Here is a 22,034-nt window from a genome sequence, read left to right on the forward strand (position 1 = left end):
GGATGTTTTTCAGTGGCTATGGGTGTATTTTTGCATGGCATGGCAATCTTGACTTTCCCTCTAGATAGACAAAGTATCTATCTATCTATCTATCTATCTATCTATCTATCTATCTATCTATCTATCTATCTATCTATCTATCTATCTATCTATCTATCTATCTACACTGCAAAAACTGAAATCTTATCAAGTGTTTTTGTCTCATTTTAAGTAAGTGTTTTCTTATTATACTTGATATGAGCCACATTCAACTGACAGGTCCAGAAAAAAGACTTGACAAAAAAGAAAATTTGCTGATAAAACAAGAAAAATTTGCTTACCAATTTTCTTTAAATATCTTAAAACAAGACTGGTCAGGTGAATGTGGCTCATATCAAGTATAATAAGTCAATTTTGACTTTAAATAAGACAAAAACGCTTGATAAGATTTCAGTTTTTTGCAGTGTATCAATCAATCTAGCCCTGACCCCCCATAAACATTATATGATTTGCTTTATGGATAAATCATAAGAAAAAAAAAATCAAAAGCAGCCATCTTTGTGTCAATCATTCCAATGGGAAAACAGTTACAATGGCTTCTACTCTAGACTTAATATGAGCCACATTCACCCGAACAAGAAATTTTTCTTGTTGCATTAGCAGATTTTTTTTTTTATTTTACTTTTATTTCTTTTTTTTGTTATAAACAACTTATAGTGGACCTCTTTGAGTCACTGGGTCAGGTGAATGTGGCTAATATCAAGGATAACAAGAAATTGTTTAACTTAAAATAAGGCAAAAAAAAAAGTTTTGAAAAGTTTTCAGTTATTTGTAGTTTACCACCTTACCTATCAAACTTTTAGAGCACTACAAAAAACTAAAATCTTATCAAGTGTTTTTATCTAATTTTTAGAATTAAATGTCATTTTAGACTTAATATGGGCCACATTCACCTGACCAGTCTAAAAAAATGTCTGATTTTAAGTTTTTTAAATACAAAAATGAGGTCTGAATTGCTGTAACAAGTCAAAAAAATCTGCCAATGCAATGAGAGAAAAGTTACTTGTATTAAAACATTATTCTAGTTTCAAAAAATTTTCCTTGTTCCATTGGCATTATCATTATTTTATTTTTTTTACCTTTTACAACCAATTAGGTCCTCATTTTTGCCTAAATAACTTAAAACAAGTCATTTTTCTGGAGTGGTCAGTACAATGTGGCTTATATCAAGTATAATAAGACAAAAACACTTGATAAGATTTTATTTTTTTGCAGTGCACCTGTAGACTTCAGTGGGTGCACCGGCTCATAAGGTGTTAAAAAGTGTAACATATAGGAAGGTGCGAGGCCATGAAGAGCTTTAAAAGTTGTCAAATATTAAAATCAGTTTAAAAAAATACTAAATATATAAGTACTTTAAATATACTCAAAGGTTTGTCTTGATGTTGCATGGCTTAAACAGATGGAACTCAGTTATAATTGGCTGTTTGAGTACATTTAGTAACACCTCAGTGCTCAGATCTGAGCCAAGCATATTTTTAAATCCACAGGGATTTTAAATTTCCTTCCTAAAAGAAAACAAAGCAAACCTGAATCATAATCTTCCATCTTTCCACTGGTGTCTGTCAGTATTTTAGGGATTTCAAATTAAATTTTCTCAGCAGTGAGACTGCAGCTGCTCGCTGGCTCGCAGGTGAATCAGATATCTCTTTGGCATCAGTCCTGGCAGGTCCCTTCAAAAACCGAGCCAGAGCTGATACAGTCTGAGGCGCTGCTCGCTGCAAGTGAAAGAAAACTGCAGGTCGACTTCAGAGACAGAAATTAAAAGAGAAACTTAGAGAAACTGAATGCCGCTGATGTAAATTCATCTTTCAAACATGCTAAAATGATTTTAATTTGGTGGTGAAAAACAAAGCCAGGAGTGTTTCTGACCGGTCTGGATGTGTCACCGTCAGTTTAGCGGGAATCCACACCTGCGTGATCCCATTAACTCGTCAACAGGAACATTAGAAGCCAAAGGCACCACCCATTGAGATTGCATTTCAGGTTGATGTTTAATGTAACATTTCCATGCAAATATTTGATAAATGAGACTGTATGAGGGGATGACAGTTAGGTTAATCATATCGCCAATGATGAATTACCCAACGCCAGAGTAATACTGCATTAATCAGACTTTTATGTTATCGTGGATTATGTCACCAGGGTGAGTGATGCAAGGCACATACAGACCAGTATGTGTGTGTGTGTGTGTGTGTGTGTGTGTGTGTGTGTGTGTGTGTGTGTGAAAGTGTAAGTGAGACAAAGACAGACAGAGATGAACAGAACCACATGTCAGTGTGTAAGGCAGTGCATGTGTGTGTGTTTTAGCAGGGTAATTTTCCCCATCGTAATGACACTTCGGTGGTCTCCAACAGTCAGAGTGTGTCTATGAGAAAGGAGGAGAGGCAGAGAGAAACACAGTTGCATTGTGTTACTGTTCTTTTGGGGTCAATTACATGTTTGTGAGAACAATACCTCTGTGGTTTCTCTGGGTTGTGAATATAATTACCTCGATAACAGTTGGTGATTTTATGACACAAGGCACACACCAGGGAAACATCGACTTTAATTCTGCCTTTCAAACTAGAGAAACTTGTATCATATTAGTTTTCTTTGTCTCTCTGGCCTCCTTCACTCAGCTTTTCATGGGGGAAATGTTGCAGTTATTCCTCCTGGCTGTTTTGTTTGTAATGTAAAAACAGACTGTGGGGACAGCAAAGTCCTGTTTCCACCAAACGGTTCAGTTTGGTTCATCACCGTACAAACCATCCCACTTTTTGGGTCCCTTATGTTGGGGTGCCAGACTAACCCTGTCAGAAGGTGGAGCTACAACACTTCAGACTGTTGATTGGTTGAAAGAATCGTCACTTCTTTCTTCCTTGTTGGATTTATCAATGGGCCGTCATGTAACTGATGCGACTATCGGCATCCAGGTTACACACCGTCTACCACAAGGGGGCAGAGTTGGCTGTGGAAACACAAACAGGACCAGTCTTAACCAATCCAACCCATACCAAACCATACTGATCACCAACTTCTTGCCCCTCCTGTTACTCGATGACCCTCCTCACATTGTGTGTCATTAAAAGTGTTTCAGATGTTCGTCCATCATCCGTCTTCTCTGACGTGTTTGACTCTTGGCACTTTGTGAGTGTTATGGCTAAATTACACCAGATGCATGTGTGGTCCATCTCCGTTCCATCATGGCAACAGATCAGATAGGTTTCCATTCAAGTCAATGTGTCAACTTGCGCTGGATCCACTCGGTTGTGGTTAGCAGGTCCCAGGTAAAACACAGCCATCTTATTTTTGCCGGAGCTGTGATGCATAAATTTGGCGTAGGGATCGAGTGGGACAGGAAGTCGTGATGAGATAATGCATAAATACACGAGGTCCTGAGTTACGAACAAGTACCATTCCTACGATGCGTCGTAGGAATGGTACTTAAATTTTGCACAAGTCAGATTTTTACCCTAAATACCCCCTAAATCTCTAAATAACTATCCAAATACATGCATTGCACTTCATATTCATGAGAAAACTGATCCCGTTTTCCTTTTTGTGTCCATGATGCGAGAAAAAAGGTGAGGATACCGAGAAAATTACGAAGTTCAAACACAATCTACACTATGACACGACTCGAGACAAAGTGGACGATGCTGATGACCACGTAGAACTGCGTCAAAAAGCAGTACTCATCGTAGGAGCTTAAGAACAGAGTGGCGTAACTTCAAAACCTTCTCTTTTTTCTTACGTACATATACTTATTGGCATCATGAAGTTAAAACCATGTAAGATGAGGACCTCCTATATACTGTCATGTTTCAGAAAACTCCTCTTCCACGCCCATCAGTGCGTTCTGTCTTGTGCTGCCTCTCACACAGTTACAACCTCACCTTATGTCACCTGTGTACCCTCCTTAAACCATGTGTTGTTAAAAAGTGTTTCAGATGTTCATCTATCATCCCTCTTCAACAACGTATTTAACTCTTGGTTCTATGTGCCACACACTCTGCGCCCACAGACAGTGTAATTAATGGACGTAGTCTCCCCAACGTCACCCGTCTGTTTCTGAAACAGACTTTTGAAGCAGATTGGCTATCTCGGCCATATTGGAAGTGGCAGGAGCTTTGAGTACAGATATAGGGTGCCCATCAGTCACATGACCTGAGCTGTGCCTCTGATGAAGCTCACAATCTTAATCCTCTAAACTGCAAAAATTTACCCTTGTACAGTGTGTGCCGAAAGTGAAATTGGTGATCCAGACAGGAGACGTTTCTTGAGGGTAATTTCTGCTTTGAAAACTGACTTCCTGTACTTCCAGAGCCAACCTCAAGCGGACACTCAAGAAACAGCAGATTTTAGCACTTCACCATGGTCTCATATTCTTAGACTGGAGGTTGCCGCTTGGTACAGTGCACGTTCCAAACCTTTAAACGGAGCAGAGAGTAACGGCTAAAATACACCAGAGGCGTCTGGGGGCCGTCTCCACTCCATCACGGCAACAGAACAGATAGGTTCCCATTAGAGTCAGTGGACGGTATAGGGGTTAATTACTGTCACCGGAAGACCCAAAGTCACGTACACACGAGCTGTAAAAACAGACTTTTACAACGTTAAAAAACATATTTACAGTCGGGTTCAAAAAAACGGCTTGGGTCTAAAACGCTGATTTCACTATCGACACACATTGTACGGTGAGTGAATTTTTTTCTAACTCAGTGATTTGGAAGTTGTTAAGATCGTTTGATTGTCCAATCAGAGACACAGCTCAGGTCACATGACTGACCAGTGCTCTGTAGCTTTTTAGCAAATGTGGCTTCATCTGCGGATGGTGTTAGGAAATGACAGGTGACGTCCATGTTTTATACAATTTATGGTTCTGTCAGGTTTCAGAAAACACACATAACATAAATTCAGGAAGACTCTTTAAACACCAAGCTATTCATGTTAATTCGAACAAATTTATTGGCATCCAAAATCTTACGAGTTAACTTTTCACCTTTTTAAAATAGAATGCAAAAAGTCATTTTTTGTCTGTAAGTATACCCAGTTTTCTCACAAGTATCTTGCACTTAAAGCTTGAAATGGGAGAAGCTACTCTTCCAAAAGCACAGTGTGGGCAAAAGCCTTTTTCCAACACAGTAGTCGACATTTTCCACCCTGTAGGCAGGATGTGTACACTTCTAACACAGAACAGAGTCAGAGTCGTGTTTTGAAAAGACTTCCCTTATTTCATGCTGGAAAACCGTGATGACATGTGTCATACGTGTTAGATGTCATGCCTGTCATGCCTCCTTAGCCTGTAAAAACGCAGGCCTGCTCTCTGAAATCATATAAGCTGAGTTTCAGCGTGCTGCCTACAGCGTGTTTGTCTTAGTGTGAAAAATCAAAGTGCTCTTCTCCACAGAACTATTCTGGGATCTGTGTGTCAAAAAAGCTTTTGTGTCTCATTCTTTTGTCTTTTTTTTTTCCCAAACTGCTTTGCTTTGTATCACTTATCACTACTCGACTGTAACCTGCTATTTCTGAGCGTCCCTCTTTGTTCTTCCTGCTCCCTCCTTGTCGTTCACTCTGTTTTTCTGCATTTTCACAGCGCTAACTTTTATAATACAGCGATAATGACAGCATGACAAGCTACACTTGTTCTGATTAGCATCATGATGATAGTTTGATTTTATGTAGTGTTTATTACTTACACCAGGGGCTTGTTATGTTTTACACAGATAGAAGTGTTATCAGGAGAACAGCACAGAGCCATCTGTCTGCACTTCCTCTTTCACTTTTTCTGTCTTCTGCTCAAAATGTGGAGTGATATCTCAATTCTTTTATTCTTTCCTTGTGTTGTGTGTTTTATATTTTCCTTCATTTTTGTTGTTCCTGCTTCTTTATCATCATTTTCACGTCTCACTCTCAGTGTTTTCTTGCTCAGCCCGGCTCTTTCAGTTCATGTTCTTTTCTGTTTACACTGGTTTGAGTTACTGGATCAACACGGGACATCAAACTGTCTTAGAACTATCTGTGTGTATGTGAGTGTGTGTGTGTGCTTGCTCCACCTTCACACTGATTTATGGCGAGTCTATGAGCTTGTTTTCCAGAACAGCGTTTCATCAGAAGAAGTGACTACAAGTGGATGTGCTCTTGTGTGTGTGTGGTTGTTTGTTCGTTAGCTTTCACATCAGCGTGTTCAAAAATCAGATCCACTGCCCAAAAAAATAAGTAGTACAAATAAGACCTGATCATACAGCATTGTGCTTTGAGTCGTCATGATAAAGCCCAGAAGTCTATCAGAGATCTATCCCCTGATCTAGAGTCGGAAAATCAAGACTTAGCTACGGTGCTCAGCTCTCGTTTCCGTCAGGTTGAACCTGGGGCTGAATCTCTGGCAAATCTTTGTTTACACCTGGCACAGGGAGCCGAGCTAGGAGCTGCTGCGTCAGTCTCACCTGGACCAAGCTCTGGTATCCCATCCTGAACTTCATCCATGGACAGTATAAAACAAACTCCATCATATCTAGGAATGGGTACCTAATTAGGTACTTTTGTAAGTTCTCTGTCAAAAGTACCTGGTATCAATTCATGTAAAATCAAAAGATACCATGTTTAGGTACCTGAAGCATCCTTGTGACTGTGATGGAGTGGAATAGTTGGCGATTTTCCATGCTGGACATGAACACAGCATTACAAGGTTGTATATTAAAGAATAGATATGTTAAATTGAAAAAATATATATTATTAAACAAACTGATGTTTTTTACCACATAAACACAAAAAAATCAGCAATCATTTTCCAGTTTATCATTTAAAATATGAAAGGTACCCATCCCTAATCATATCACCAGGCGCAAAATCTTTCAGTCAAAAAATGGGCACCACGGACCACCATGTGTTTCGTAAGCGTGTGAGTCACCCTGAGTAGTGTTGGTCGGCTTTGAAGGTGTCCCTCTGTGTACAGGTGTATGTGTTTGAGTTTATGTTGTTGGTTGTGAGAACCAGGAAAATGGGCAGACTATATTAAGAGGACGTCTTTGTCCTTTGGTTTCTGTTTTTATCTTCCCAACAAACAAGGAGGACCTCATATTTGCTGTGATCATCTTCAGCTGAATCCAATAAGCATTTGAACAACATTGATTTACATCAGTAGCTGCAACACATTTTGGGTTTTGTAACTTGACAGAATTCTTAGAGATGTAATCTGTAGGCAAAGTTTGAAAAACGTTTGCCAATAAGAAAGCTTCACATTTCACTTTCCATTCAGGATCTTCTAATCTATGCAAGAGGATTAGGGCCACAGAAAAATACATTTTTTTATTTCCATTTTTTTTCTGAGAAAAATAGTCAGAATTCAGACTTTTTTTCTCGGCAAGAAAAGTAAACCAAAAAAAAAAAAAAAAGGTTTTTTTGGACTATATTCCTCTTCCATAGGGAATACATATATATATATATATATATATATATATATATATATATATATATATATATATATATATATATATATATATATATATATATATATATATATATATATGGGTGATTGTACAATTCAGGGAGTTTTTCAGGGTAGATTTCCAAGAAAAAAAAAAGTTTTCTTTCTTCTTTTTTTTCTTTTTTTTCATAACAAAAGACAATTATTGTATTTGAAAAAGTTAGGTTGAAGAAGCTATGAAATAACTGTCTCAGTGATGATATATTTATTGAAGATGCAGAAATGAAGTCCCGTCTCGTCACCTGCACAAAACCAACCCAAGCACGAAAGCTAACTTAGTAGTACTAAGCTAGCATTTCTGCATCCATCTAAACACATCTTAATTGCTGCAAAAACTGAAATCGTATCAAGTGTTTTTGTCTTATTTTAAGTAAAAATTGTCACTTAAAATGAGCCACATTCAACTTGCCAGTCCAGAAAAATCTCTTGTAAGATTTTTTAAAGACAAAAATGAGGTCCATAATGAAACATTTGCTTAAAACTAGAATAATTTTTTAATATGTGTAACTTTTCTCTTGTTCCATTGGCAGATTTTTTTTTACTTGTTTCAAGCATAACATACCTCATTTTAGACTTTAAATTACTTGAAAAAAGACATTTTTCTGGACTTGTCAGGTGAATGTGGCGCATATTGAGTCTATAAAGACATTTTCTTCTGAACATAAGGCAAAAACACTTGATAAGACTTCAAATTGGTCAAATTAAATAATGCTTAAGAAGTAAAACAATAAACATGACCCCAAATACTTGACCTCACCCAGGAACATGAATCTCCTTTGCTATGTCACATGACGCTATGTTGGCGTTTTAATAAGCTTTACTGAAAACAGACACTTCTTCCTCTAACTTTGTGCCTTTTTGATTGAATACCCCAACAAAAAAATGATTGACTTTTTCTTATGTCATTATCAGATGATGTTAAGTGATAATTTACAAAAAAATGTCATCATTTTAAAGGTTTGAAATAATACGTATTGCGGCAGTAGACAGAGGCTGCTCCACCCTCTCACTGATTTACTGTGAGTCTATGAGCTTGTTTTTCAGAACAGTGTTGTGTCAGAACAAGTGACCACAAGTGGATGTGCTGTTGTGTGTCTGTGTGTGTATGTGGTTGTTTGTTTTTGTGTGAAAGTTTAGTGCAGCTGTCACATCTGTCCTCGTGTTTCATGGAGGTTTGCTTTGCCAGTCTGAACACAAATACAGACCTAAATATGAGCGAACATTTCCGTAAACATTTGTTTTTGTATTTTAAAATCTGTTGTAAATTAAAGCTCATAACAACAAGAAGACATCACAGAACTTCGGTCTGAAATAACTCTGTTTACCGTGTGGTCAGAACATGTGAGAATCTGCTGCTGCCCTTTGCAGCTTTGTCCGTTCCTCTATCTGTTGCCGTCTCGCTGTCTTCCTTTTTTCCTGTCAGCTCGGTAATTTATAGCACCACACATGATGTTCTGGTCCCAGCCAGTTTTCACCCTTCTAGCTAACACATCAGCTGCCGCGGCACACGGATCCAGCCAGTCACCTCTGTGACCTGACTAACAGTCAGCCTCCAGGACATATAAGTTCACAAGTTGGTAACCAGCCAGAGGAAAGAAACAGCTGACAGCTTCTGCTTTAAAAACATTTAACTCTTGGTGTCAGCTCTTGTAGTTCAGCTTAGTCTCACTTCAGCTTGTGAGAGCAGAATCAAATCACATTTATTTAGAAATAAGGGGAAAGATTTTATCCTTTGGGTCTGAGTCAAACCCTAACATGGTGGGTTTATGACAAGTGTCATAAACAAAACTGAAACAATTTAAGTCAAGAAAAATTTAAAGAAAAGGAAAATTCAAAAATAAAACAAGTTCCACAAAAGCAGCTCGAGCTGGGTATTGCTAAAAACCTCACGATTCAATATGATTTTGCCTCTTGAGGTTGCGATTCGATGTCAATTCTTAAGGTTATGATTTGATATCGATTTTTTAGGTTGTGATTTGATTTTGATTCTTTCGGTTGCGATTCGATTCGATGTTAATTCAAGACGATATCGATTCGATTCAATATCGGTTTTTAATCCTTCGATTATCAATTTTTCATGCCCGATGTGAACATATGTGGTCTGTCACCTCAGCTTTTGGAGCAATAAAACAACCCAATTGCAGACTTGAAAGCTAAAGGATCTGGCTTTATGCTGCTGCTGCTTTGGCTGCCATTTTCATGTTTGGCCCTCGTCCACGTAATGGGAATAACACACACATTTCCCCAATTTGCCTGGAGGTGAATGAATTTAGAGGATTTGCTGACTCAATGTTGAATTGGGCGCGGTGATATTTGGATGCATCAATTCATCGATATTTTTACCGGTCCTAGAAGCAAGACAATGGTTACCTTGGGAGTCAAAAAGGTCATTCATATCTCAAAGCTCTAAAGTAAAAGTAATCATTTCTGTCCCCAGAATCTTGACTGATAGTTTATTAGACTATCAGATACTCTTTACACGAACCTATGGGTTTACAAAAGTCTTCACCCCGAGTAGTGTTGGTCGGCTCTGAAGGTGTCCCTCTGTGCACATGTGAATGTGAATGTGGGCGTGTGTGGTTGTGAAAATCAGGAAAATGGCAAACTATATAATGAGGACGTCTTTGTCCTTTGGTTTCCGTTTTTGTCTTATAACCATAAAAACAAGGAGGACCTCATATCTGCTGCGATCATCTTCAGCTGAATCCCATAAGCATCTGAATGACACTGGTTCACAGCAGTAGCTGAAACACATTTTTGGGTTTTGTAACTTGATGACAGAATTCTTAGAGATGTAATCTGTAGGTAAAGTTTTGAAAAAGTTTTGCTAACAAAAAAGCTTCAAATTTCACTTTCCATTCAGGATCTTCAAAAAGTATTGCAATGCAAGTGCAGGTGGAATCGATGAAAGAGGATAAGAGCTACTGAAAAAATACATCTTTTATTATTACTATTTTTTTCTGAGAAAAAAGTCAGAATTCTGACTTTAATCTCAAAATTCATTTTTTTTTATCAGTTAGAATGGTAAACCAAAAGAAAAAAAGGGACTTTTTTTTCCAGTAGCCCCAATCATATTTTTATGTTCCCAGGGTAGATTTCCTAAAAAAAAAAAAAAAAAAAAAAAAAAAGTTTTTTATTTTTTTTATTTTTTATTTTTAACAAAAAGAAAATATTGTTTTGTAAGATTTAGATTGAAGAAGTTATGAAAAAAACTGTCTCATTGATGATATTTTAATTATTTTTCTGTGTGTTGAAAATTCAAATGTGCAAGAATTTCACTGTTTTGCGCTTGTCTCCAATACAGGATGATTGAACATCCCCTCTATAATAAAGCAATAAAAGTGCTAAATTCATATGAATCTTCACATTTTTTTATCATAACTACTTAAAAAGACATTTTCCAAATTCATGTAGTTTATATTTGTTCAATTTCCAATTAATCTATAGTTAAATATTGCTTTCTCCCACTCAACATTTTACAGACTAATAAAGTTTTTACCAAAAATTACTGATATTGTTGCTTGCTAATTAGGTGCAATACATGAAGCAGAAGCCTGATTTTTTGATGCCCACATATGAGTAATTTGATCTTTTATAAACGCAGCCACTATCTGAATATTTTAACTAATTAATAGAAAATTTCACTTTATTTACATCTATTTTGTGTACATTATATGCTAGCTAACCTGTTAGCTTAGCAAGTCCAAAACTTAACCAAGCCCTAAATAGTGAAATTCTTGCACATTTAAATTTTCAACACACAGGAAAAGTATAAAAATATCATCATTGAGCCACATTTACTTTTTTTTTTTTTTTTTCTTTTTTTATAACTTCTTTAACCAAACTCTTACAAATTTGTTTGTAGGAAAAAAAAAAATCTTCTTCGAAATCTACCCTGGGGACACTCCCTTAATTGAAAAATCATCTTTTGTATGTAAATATGTGTATATAATTTGATGTATAATTATTGATGTAAAAGTAGAAAAGGTGTAAACCCAGATGAAAGTGTGTTTCGACCCCTTTTTTTTGCCATAATAATGGTTGGTTGCATATTTGTATTTTAAAAATCAGTCTTTGGATCAGTTCTTGTTTTGAATGGTTATTTTCCCCAAATGATAGAAACAAATATGAAGACACCAACCAAAGCTTTGGTTTAAACAGACTTAATCTGTTTCCTCTCTGACGCCCGGTCCCTTCATTGAAACAAATACACTGGTTTCCTGGACTAACTCCCTCAGACCAATGATATCAGTTCAATGAAATTAAATTGGTAACACTAATTAAGTCCACATTTAGATAATCTATTCCTGCTCTGTTGCTTAAGTCAAATGTTTACCCCCAAATGTAGCCTATTAAAGACCACGCACGCACACACAGACACACACACACACACGCACAGAGTCTGATTGGTCGCCTTGAGCCTCACTGAGGATGAGTTGAAGGAGGAGTGAGTTCTCTTGTTAGATTGATGCACATCTCTTAGCCTCAGGCAACTTGTTTCCACACAAACAAACACATTCACACTGTCACACACCAACTCCAAGTACACACACACCAATTGGTATCTATTTCCTTTCCCTGGGTAGCTTCTTTTTGTGTGTGTAGTCACTCACACACACACATTTGCACAGTCAGGGGACATGTGCTGCAACGCTGGGTAATGGAATTGTCTTGTCTCCTTGCAGACAGATCACTACTGAGGATGGTGAAAGCGTAGACCTCCATCTCCGCTGGGACTCCTTGTTTTAACCAGGAAGTATTTGGCCTCACATGTAAGGCCGGAGCTGGAACGGCTCAGATTCCGTTTTAATTATCCTCATTACCTGTCGCAGTGCTCAGTCAATTATCAGAGATGAGAAATACTCCATGAGAATCCACAGGCCCAGGCTCTTTTCTCAGGGGATGGGCGTCACCAGGGGACCTGCTTTTCCCTTGACGCTTGTTTTTTGAGCGGTGCACTCACACTGGAAAAGTAAAGTCTGGAGTTTACCCAGCGTTTCTGATCCCTCTGATTGAAAATGCAGAGGGGCTGCTCGAGATCCGCCGCGTCTCCGGGGGCAGCATCACACTCTGCAGCGCGCAGTCTGCTGGAAGTTCATCTCCACAGACAAAGACATCCGGTGAAGAATGTGCGTTGATGATTTAAGGACATACTCTACAGCGCATACCTTGACAAATGAGGTTTATTAGCTGGCACACAGTGAAGCAGTTTGCATTGAGCCCAATCAATAGCTGGAAATGTGTGTGTGTGTGTGTGTGTGTGTGTGTGAGGGGGATTTAGTAGTTGCCAAGTAACAGTGAATTAAGCACTGCAGTCTTTTTCTGATTCAAGACGAAAACGGCCTCAGCATGGTGCTACTCACGTTTTGGAGGCTACATCGCCTTAACTATTTAAAAGATGTAAAATAATACTTTCTGCATACTTAGTGAGTCCATCAGTGTCGTCCTGCTGCTCTGAGAGGTCAGGACAGCGCAGAGAGACGACTCTTAATATCATTTCTATCCAGTGTTTCCAGACGTGAGCGGCTGTAGAGCTCTCTACACATTTTACTCTGTGTTTAATTTGTTATTGTAATGCATATTTTATAGTATATCATATGATTTTCCAGTAAGTAATGAAAAGAAGGCGTTTTCTCTGCTCTTTTATGCATTTATGAATTATTCAAATTCACTGACTGGCATAACAGTACGCAGAGAGTCTCCGTAAAAAAATGTCAGAACCTTCGTTAACAGCAGAAAAGAGGAGGAACAAAGCTGTGGCCACCTTGTATAAAGGACCACCCCTCTTTACGAAGACAAACTGAGGTCATTCTCCACATTTATTACAAATTAATAATAATAAATTAACATGGAATTATTGATACTTATCCCATATTAACAGGGCTTAAGAAGAAGTTTCAATCGATTATTATCCTCTGGGGTTTATTTCTGTTGGTAAGAAGCAGTTTCATGTCAGTGTTGACTAATGCAAAAAGTTGATACTTTTATTCTGAAAAAAAAATATATATATATATTATAACTATTATCCACCTATTGTATTATGTAAATAGCAAAGGTAAAACAAAATTTCCCCCTGGGATTAAAAAAGTATTCCTGATTAGTACATCTTAATGCAGAAGAGGAGTAAGGCCACTGAAAACAAACAAAAATCAAACTTTTTTTGTTACTATGTTTTCTTAACAAAAGAAAGTCAGAAATCTGAGATTTAAGTAAGAATTCTGACTTCTTATGAGCAAGGCAAGTTTCTTTATATTGCACATTTCAGTAAGGCATATTAAAGTGCTTTACAGAGAAAACATATTAAAATGAAATAAAAGAATAATAAATTAAATAAAAAACAGATAAAAAAAATTACAAGATACAACATAGACACAATCAAACAAAATAAAAAATAAAAATAAAAAAAGATATAAGCATGAAAGTCGCAGTGCAGAGTTGCAGAGTTCTGTGGTTAAAAAAAAAAGATATTAAAATAATTTGTTAAAATTTTCTAATAAAACCAGGTGTAAAAAGTTATGTCTTCAACCTGGATTTAAAGAACCTTAGCGTTTCAGCAGACCTGATATTCTCTGGCTGTTTGTTCCAGATATTTAGAGCATAGAAGCTGAATGCTGCCTCTCCGTGTTTGGTTCTGACTCATCATCATTGATCATTGATGTATTTTGGCCTTAATCTATTCAGAGCTTTGTAAACTAACAGGAGTGTTTTAAAGTAATCCTCTGACAAACAGGAAGCCACCGTAAAGACCACTTAAATATATATATAAAAAACAGTCACCAGGTATCCCTGATTTATAGGAAGTGATGGAAACTTGAGCCATATTTTGCTCCATTTTATGACATCCTGAGACAGTCTACAGAAAAAAAAAAGTTTGTCATAAAAATCAAGGCCTACAACATGTTGTCTTTAAAAGAAATGCAAATGTTTGTGTTTGTGAGGTTTTTGGAAAGTGGCCTTGAGTGACCTTGGAGATCTCACATTAATTGACTTCTGATTAAGGATGGGTATCAAAATGTTTCAATCCATCGATATCGCATCGATATCATTAGCCTTTAAGCTTAACAATTCCCTTATCAATTCTTTACATTTTGCCAGAGCTACCAGACTAAAGTGTGATTTTTAGATGCTATGGACACAGAACATGACCTACCTCATAGGAAATGCTGTGAACAGACTCAAATTTTAAGATTGATGACATCATGGAGCTAAGCTAGCCATAACATTCATTTTTGTTAGTAAAAACCATATGAATTTTTTTTCTTTGTCTAACTGATTAGTGCAGCAAAAAACGTGGCAGCTATTAACCATTTTGTGCGACAATATTCCTGTATATCTGCAAGCTCAGTCCAACATGGTTGAGCTTGAGTTGATTACGTCATGTGAACACACGCTATTTGTTCAACATGGTGTATATCTTCTTGTTTACCAAAATGGAATGAACAAAATAGTACTTCCTTGATGCTAATGTTTATGGGAAATTGCACTGATATGCTAGCGCTTAGCATACAATGGTATATTTCACCTTTCATCGCAAAAACACGATTGAGTGATGTCAAAATGCTAACAGACAAATGAAAGTCATTGCTAACTACAGCAAGGTTCCAAACAACTCAAACGATTGTTATAACCACTTCAAGACACTCGATGGTCTAGACTTGAGATATTAATATGTAACAAAACAGTACATCAACATCACATAATGTGCATTTTTTTCTCACTTTTGTTAAGAGATATCCAGATTTTGAGACCAATTTCATGTTTATTTACTTATCAACTCAAATGTTGTCAATAGGAGTTGATAAGGGAATCGATAAAGAATTGGATCAGTAAACAGAATTGCTAAAGGCATAGGTATCAATAATATCTTATCAATTCCCGTCCCGACTTGTGATGTTTGAAAGGAAAATGTTACTTTCCTGCTTTAAACCAAACTGTTTATCTATCATACTTTAAGCTATGTCACATTTAAGACATTTAAACAATTAAAAATACACAAAATGGAATCATCCCAGTAGATTTCTATTGCGGTGTGGTTTTACTGTCGTCTGTATCTAAGGTCAGCTAACATCAGCCTCTTCATCCAAACCATCATTGTCACAGCATTTCTCTCCCCTCTCTGTCTTTCTCCTCTTCTGTTCCGCTCCATATCACCAATTTACTTCCTCTCCTTCTTTTTTTTTTGCTCTATTTGCACAACAACAGCATCTCCCATCACTTTATTTTAGCAGACAGCCATTGCAAATGGTAAAATGTCCTCGGTTTAAGGAGTCAATGGGAGGCCATGAGGGAAACTCAAACATATCAGAGCAAAAAGATGGATTATTGTGTGATTTGGCCTTCCCTCGGTGCTTGGTTTGAAGCATGACGTGGTGAATTGACGTTGTTCTGTCTTTGTTTTCCTTATGTAGCGCTGTGTTCCAGTGACATGTCATCATATCATGGCATGAACGCTTACAGACATTCCTATCATGAATCATATACTGTCCAGAATCTGATTTTACCAGCAAGGTTAGAGCTGACATGTTCTTCCAATGTTGGTGTTTTAGAGCAATTAGCCAAACGAGTCTTTTCCCCAGACTTGACTTCAGTATTGTTCTTTTTTCACTGACTGTTGGTCGTAACACACCCCGTTTCTGTCCATCTATTCTTCTCAGCCATGTATCATATTTTTCCCCTGACTGCGCCGACTTCTTCCTCCTCATATCTTAGTATTCTGGCCCGTTCCCTTGGTTTCCCTCTTTCTCCTGGTCTAATCCTCTTATTCTGCCCCCTGGACCATCCCATATTACCCACTTCTTCTTCCTCCTCCTCATCTTTCTCCCTGGAGTTTGGTGAATGTGAAATTATCTCAAGGCGACATCACTGCCTTTTGTACCCAGGCTGTCATACATGTCAGAAAAAAACTGTGCGATAATCTTATTCTACAGGAAAGATAAAACACACGTGCTAAAGAAATACTCCAAAGATTTATGTAATTTTCAAATGTTACGTCGTTTGTGGGTCAGTGGGAATTTTAACAAAAAATTATTATTTGGTCTTGTCTTAGTTCTTTAAAATAATAAACCATTTAGTTTTAGTAATACCTAAGTCATATGAAACCTTTAAAACTAAGTCTAGATTTAGTCCACTGAATACCAAGGGTCTGGTTTAAAATCTGTTTAGTCTTAGTCTAGTTTAAGTCAGCTTAATACCACAAGAGTTTTACTCAGTATAGTCTGATTTTTTAGTTTGAGTCTACTAAATACTGTAAGACTTTGAGTCTAAGTCTCGTTTTAAGTCTTTTAGTCTTGGGCTAGTTTGGGTCAACAAAATAACATAAGAGTTTTAGTCTAAGTCTAGTCTAAAGTCTTTTAGTTAGAGTCTAGTTTTAGTCTTCTAAATACTACAAGAGTTTTAGCCTTTGTCTAGTTTTAGTCCCCTAAAACATGTAAGTGTTAAAGTCTTCGTCCAGTTTTAGTCGACTAAATAACACAAGAGTTTCAGTCTTTGTCTAGTCTTGAGTCTTTTAGTCTTAGTCTAGTTTAAGTCGACTAGATAACATAAGAATTTTGGACTTAGTCTAATTTTAGCCCCCTAAACACAAAAAGAGTTTTTCTTTTAGTCCACTCCTAAGTCTATTAGTCTTAGTTTGGTTTCAGTTGACTAAATACTACAAGTGTTTTAACCTTAAATCAAGCTTTAGTCCACAAAAAATATAGGAGTTTAAGTGTAAGTCCAGTTTAGACTACTAAAGAAACTAAGACTGTTTGTCTTGGTCTAGTCTTCAGTCTTGTAGTCTTGGTAGGGATGGGTATTTTTCACATTTGAACTGATATGGTACCAATGCCTGGTACCTGGCAATCGGTACTGGTACTCAAGGCTCTTTAGGTTCTGTTTTGTTTTCATGTGGTAAAAAATATCGGTTTGTGTAATAATAAAATTGATTTTTTTTACAATTTAACATATTTATACTTCAATATATAACCTTGCAATGCTGTGTTCATGTCCAGAATGGAAAATCGCCTACTCTTCCACTCACTCACAGTCACAAAGATGCGTTTAGGTTCCTAAACATGGTACCTTTTGATTTTACATGATTCGGTACCTGGTACTTTTGACAGAGTTCAGTTGGTTCCTACAAAAGTACCTAATTCAGCACCCATCACTAAGTCTTAGTCTGGTTTGAGTTGACTTAATACTACAAGAGTTTTTCACCTAAGTCTAGTTTTAGTCCATTAAAAAACATAGGAGTTTAAGTCTTGGTCCAGTTTTAGATGACACAAGGGTTTTCGTCTTTTTCTAGTCTTAAGTCTTTTAGTCTTAGTCTAGTTGACTAAATAACATAAAAATTTTAGTCTTAGTCTAATTTTAGCCCCCTAAACACAAAAACAGATTTTTGTTGTAGTCTAGTCCTAAGTCTTTTAGTCTTAGTCTGGTTTTAATCCACTAAAAACCACAAGAGTTTTAGTCCTAGTCTAGTTTCAGTTGACCAAATACCAGAAGAGTTTTGGTCTTGGTCTGGTCTTCAGTCTTTAAGTTTTAGACTAATTTTAGTCGACCAAATATAAACAGATTTCAGTCAAATGTAATGTTAACTACCTACCAGCGTCCTCCAATTGCTGTGAAGTTCTGCAAACTGGCTTTGGTTCTTCTCTTGTCTTTTGTTGTTTTTTTGCCTTTTCAGCTCCACCCTTGCTCTTTCCACTATCCATATTCTTATGTTTGTACCATTACCTGTTTAATAATAAAGGCTTGTACTCGTGCTGTCAAGATAATGGGTGACTGTGTGAGAAAACAAAAAAAGCTGCCCATCCATGATACATTTCACCCAAGAGCTACTCCAGGCCTGCATCCCTCCCAAACATTTTTGTTTCATCTTTATTCTTTGACGAAAGGGTCTGTTGTAATTTGTCACGGTCCTCGACATTATATCTGACTTTTTTTACATTTGTTTTTTTTAAGTTTTAGTTTTCTTCTGTGAAAAAGGTTCATTGACAAATATTTTTCATCATAGTCTTTGCCAACAATGAGATTTGTAATACAATCCATCGATTCATTTTTTTCTTTGTCTGGCATCAATTCATGTCAACTGGCTTTAACTGTAAGTTTTACCCAAAAGGGAAGCTGTAAGCCTTTTCTTTAAGAGCTCTGAAAGTGAAAAGAAGGATTTTAAAATCTACTCTTAATTTTATTGGAGCCAGTGTAGAGAAGCAAACACTGGAGGGATGGGCTCTGTCTGTTCCTTGTTCCAGTCAGTACTCAAGCTGCAGCATCTGAACCAGCTGAAGAGTCTTTAGGGACTTATTAGGGCAGCCTGGTTAAAGGGAATTACAGTAATCTAAGCCAGAGGTAAAGGAAGCATGACAACAGTGTTTTACAACAAGCTAAGATTTCAAGTACTGAGGGTGAAAGAAGAAAATGTGCAAGAGCAAAAGCTTTTTTAAAGATGCTGAAGTGAACGGGGACTGGAGAGAAGAGAGAAGGCCAGAAACCGCACAGGAAGCACATGTGTTGCCCCAAAGCCGACCTCGAACTCGCCATTAAAAGTGAAAGTAGTCAGAGACAGAAAGTGAGACACTTTGCTTACTTTCTTTGGCGAACACATTTGAAGTTAGCATATCTACCCCCCAAGGCTTGGCTTTCTTGTGTCTAAGTGACTCTGGTGTGACAAGACCGAAGCTGAAACTCGGACAACCCCGAGCATTCTGGGAAGCGCCCACAGTTCATGTCAAAAACATGAGGCTCATGGCTTTTTGTTTTTCTGTGGCATTAAAGCCTATCGGAGCAAACTTCAGCGGCTGAACTTGAGCAGCTGGAGCATCACATCTCGTCTTCTGATATGCTGCTCTTCGCTCCAATTAAATTTGCGATGCTCCAGCTCCGTTCCACTCAAATGCTCTGCATGAAACAAACCCGTGGAAGTGTACGTGGTAATTGGCAGTGTGAGATAAATGCGGTTGCAATCCTGAGCCGTCTCTTTCTTTGCTCTCCTTTACACCTTCATTTGGTATCTTTGTCAGTGCTTTTAATGCACGTCGTCGCCCTCTTCTCCTCCTCTCTTCTGCCTGACATTTCTTCTCATCTTGTGTTTAATTTTTGCATATTTCACCTCAGATTGTGTAAGGTATAAAACAACCCCGGGGTCAGAAAATGACGCTGGTTATTATGTTTCATAAAGGGCGTTTTGTTGAAGCTCTTTCAGATTGAGAAGAGATAAATCATCATTTGAAAGGTGCTGGGGTTCATTCTGTTTTCTCCCTTTTCCTCTCCTCTCTGTCTCCCTCCTTCGCCCTAATTACCCATCCAGAGGTAGTGGAATAAACCGGCTGACTGTATTATTATCTTGTCTCCTCTGTGCGCTCTGCTTTCTTACACTTGACATGCAGCAAAACAGAAACGACTGCGAGCGCGATGTGTGTATTGGTCGTGTATGGACTGCAGCTTGTGGGTGCCTTTGTTATGTGCTTCACATTAATGTGTCACCCTGTCTTTGTGGGTGTGTGCAGACTGTGTTTATGCCAAAATGTGCGTCTGCATTTTTTTCTCGTATGGATACGTGTGTGGTTGTGTCAGAAGCTGTCACTGTGTGTTTCATGTGTGTACAAAGACGGTAACGGCCTGTTCTGTCTTGATTAGCGTCCAGTGAAGTACTCCGTTTTTTTGTGGAGGCTGTCTCGCGCCTTTGACAATCCTCTCTGTGTGCGTGTGTGTGTCAGAGTGACAGAAAGCAAAGGGAGGAAAAAGAGATCCTTGGAGCAGAAAGCATTCCCCCTGGTTTAGTGTCCAGCGGTGAGGTTGAGCAGTTTTCTCCATTGACGTCAAGCTACTGAGAAATGGTCAGATATCCATGAAAACATGCTCACCAGCCATTTCGCTGTTGGTTTGTGTGGCTCCAAAGGATATTCAAATATCAAAGGTTATGAGAGGTAAAACTGTTCATCCCTGCTGAACCCTGTCAACCAGCCCTGTCACATTCAGTCAGTTTAAATTCAACCTCAAAACCAAAAGACTTTTTTTGTATTTTTGAGGGAACTGCTTTTGTTTTCCTCCTCTTATTGACATTCTTTGCATTGCTGTTTTAAAATACACCTCAGCGTTCCTGAAGCTCACACTGAAGGGATTCCTTTAAACAAACTGGAGTTCACTGGTGCTCCATATTGACATGATAGCATCACGCAGTTGCTGCAGATTTGTCGTCTGAACATCCATGATGAGAATCTCCCGTTCCACCACATCCCAAAGGTGCTCTATTGGATTGAGATCTGGGGACTGTGGAGGACATATGAGTACAGGGAACTCATTGTCATGTTGAAGAAACCAGTCTGAGATGATTCCAGCTTTATGACATGGAGCGTTATCCTGCTGGAAGTAGCCATCAGAAGATGGGTACACTGAGCTCATAAAGGGATGGACATGGTCAGCAACAATACTCAGGGAGGCTGTGGACTTTTTTTTTTTTTTTTTCTTTTTTTTCTTTTTTCTCTTTTTTTCTTCTTTTTTCTTTTTTCCTTTTTCTTTCTTTCATTTTTTCCCTTTTTCTTTTTTTTCTCTTTCCTTTTTTTCTTTTTCCCTTTTCTTTCTTTTTTCATTTTTCCCTTTTACTTTTTTCTTTTTTTCTTTTTCTTTTTTTCTCTTTTTTCTTCTTTTTCTCTTTTTTCCCCTTTTTTCTTTCTTTTTTCTTTTTTTCCCTTTTTCTCTTTTTTTCTTTTTTCTTTTTTTTTAATTTTTCCTGTTTTCTCTTTTTTCTTTTTTCTTCTTTCTCTCTTTTTTCCCTTTTTCTTTCTTTTTTCTTTTTTTCCTGTCCCCCCCTTCTTTTCCTTGTTTTCTTTCTTTTTTTATTTTGTCCCCCCTTGTTTTTCTTTTTTTTTCTTTTTCCCTGTTTTTTTTCAGTGGACTTTAAACCATGCTCAGTTGGTACTAAGGGGCCCAAAGTGAGCCAAGAAAATCTCCCCCACACCATTACACCAGCAGCAGCAGCCTGAACCGTTGATACAAGGCAGGATGGATCCATGCTTTCATGTTGTTGACGCCAAATTCTGACCCTACCATCTGAATGTGGAGCAGAAATCCAGACTCATCAGACCAGGCAACGTTTTTCCAATCTTCTATTGTCCAGTTTTGGTGTTGCTGTGTGAATTGTAGCCTCAGTTTCCTGTTCTTAGCTGACAGGAGGGTCACCCGGTGTGGTCTTCTGCTGCTGTAGCCCATCTGCCTCAAGGTTGGACGTGTTGTGTGTTCAGAGATGCTCTTCTGCAGACCTCGGTTGTAACCAGTGGTTATTTGAGTTACTGTTGCCTTTCTATCAGCTTTGTGTTCATTGGTGTGAGTTCAAAGACAATAACATGAGGAAAATTGAAATATTTGCGAATACTTACTTTGAAATATTAAAAATTGCCCAATCAACAAAAAATGTTGTAGAACCCCCTGTGGAAGACCTCTGCTCTTGAGGGCCACTCTTTTGAAAAAAACACATTAGACACTCAAAAATTCAAGATCCTGGCCATTTTTCAACATGGCCTCCATTGGTATAAAATGCATTCTGTTTTGT

General features: G+C 37.7%; 1 protein-coding gene across 4 annotated transcripts in view; it reads left to right on the forward strand.

The window, feature by feature from the left end:
- The window catches only part of cntfr (ciliary neurotrophic factor receptor), a 397,904-nt gene that overhangs the window by 216,161 nt on the left and 159,709 nt on the right, over nt 1–22,034 (forward strand). The gene's annotated exons all lie outside the window — the stretch shown is intronic.

Source organism: Halichoeres trimaculatus, unplaced genomic scaffold (genome assembly GCF_033239565.1).
Source record: "Halichoeres trimaculatus isolate MK-OKI-2021-1 unplaced genomic scaffold, fHalTri1.1 fHalTri1_scaffold_16, whole genome shotgun sequence".
NCBI lineage: Eukaryota > Metazoa > Chordata > Actinopteri > Labriformes > Labridae > Halichoeres > Halichoeres trimaculatus.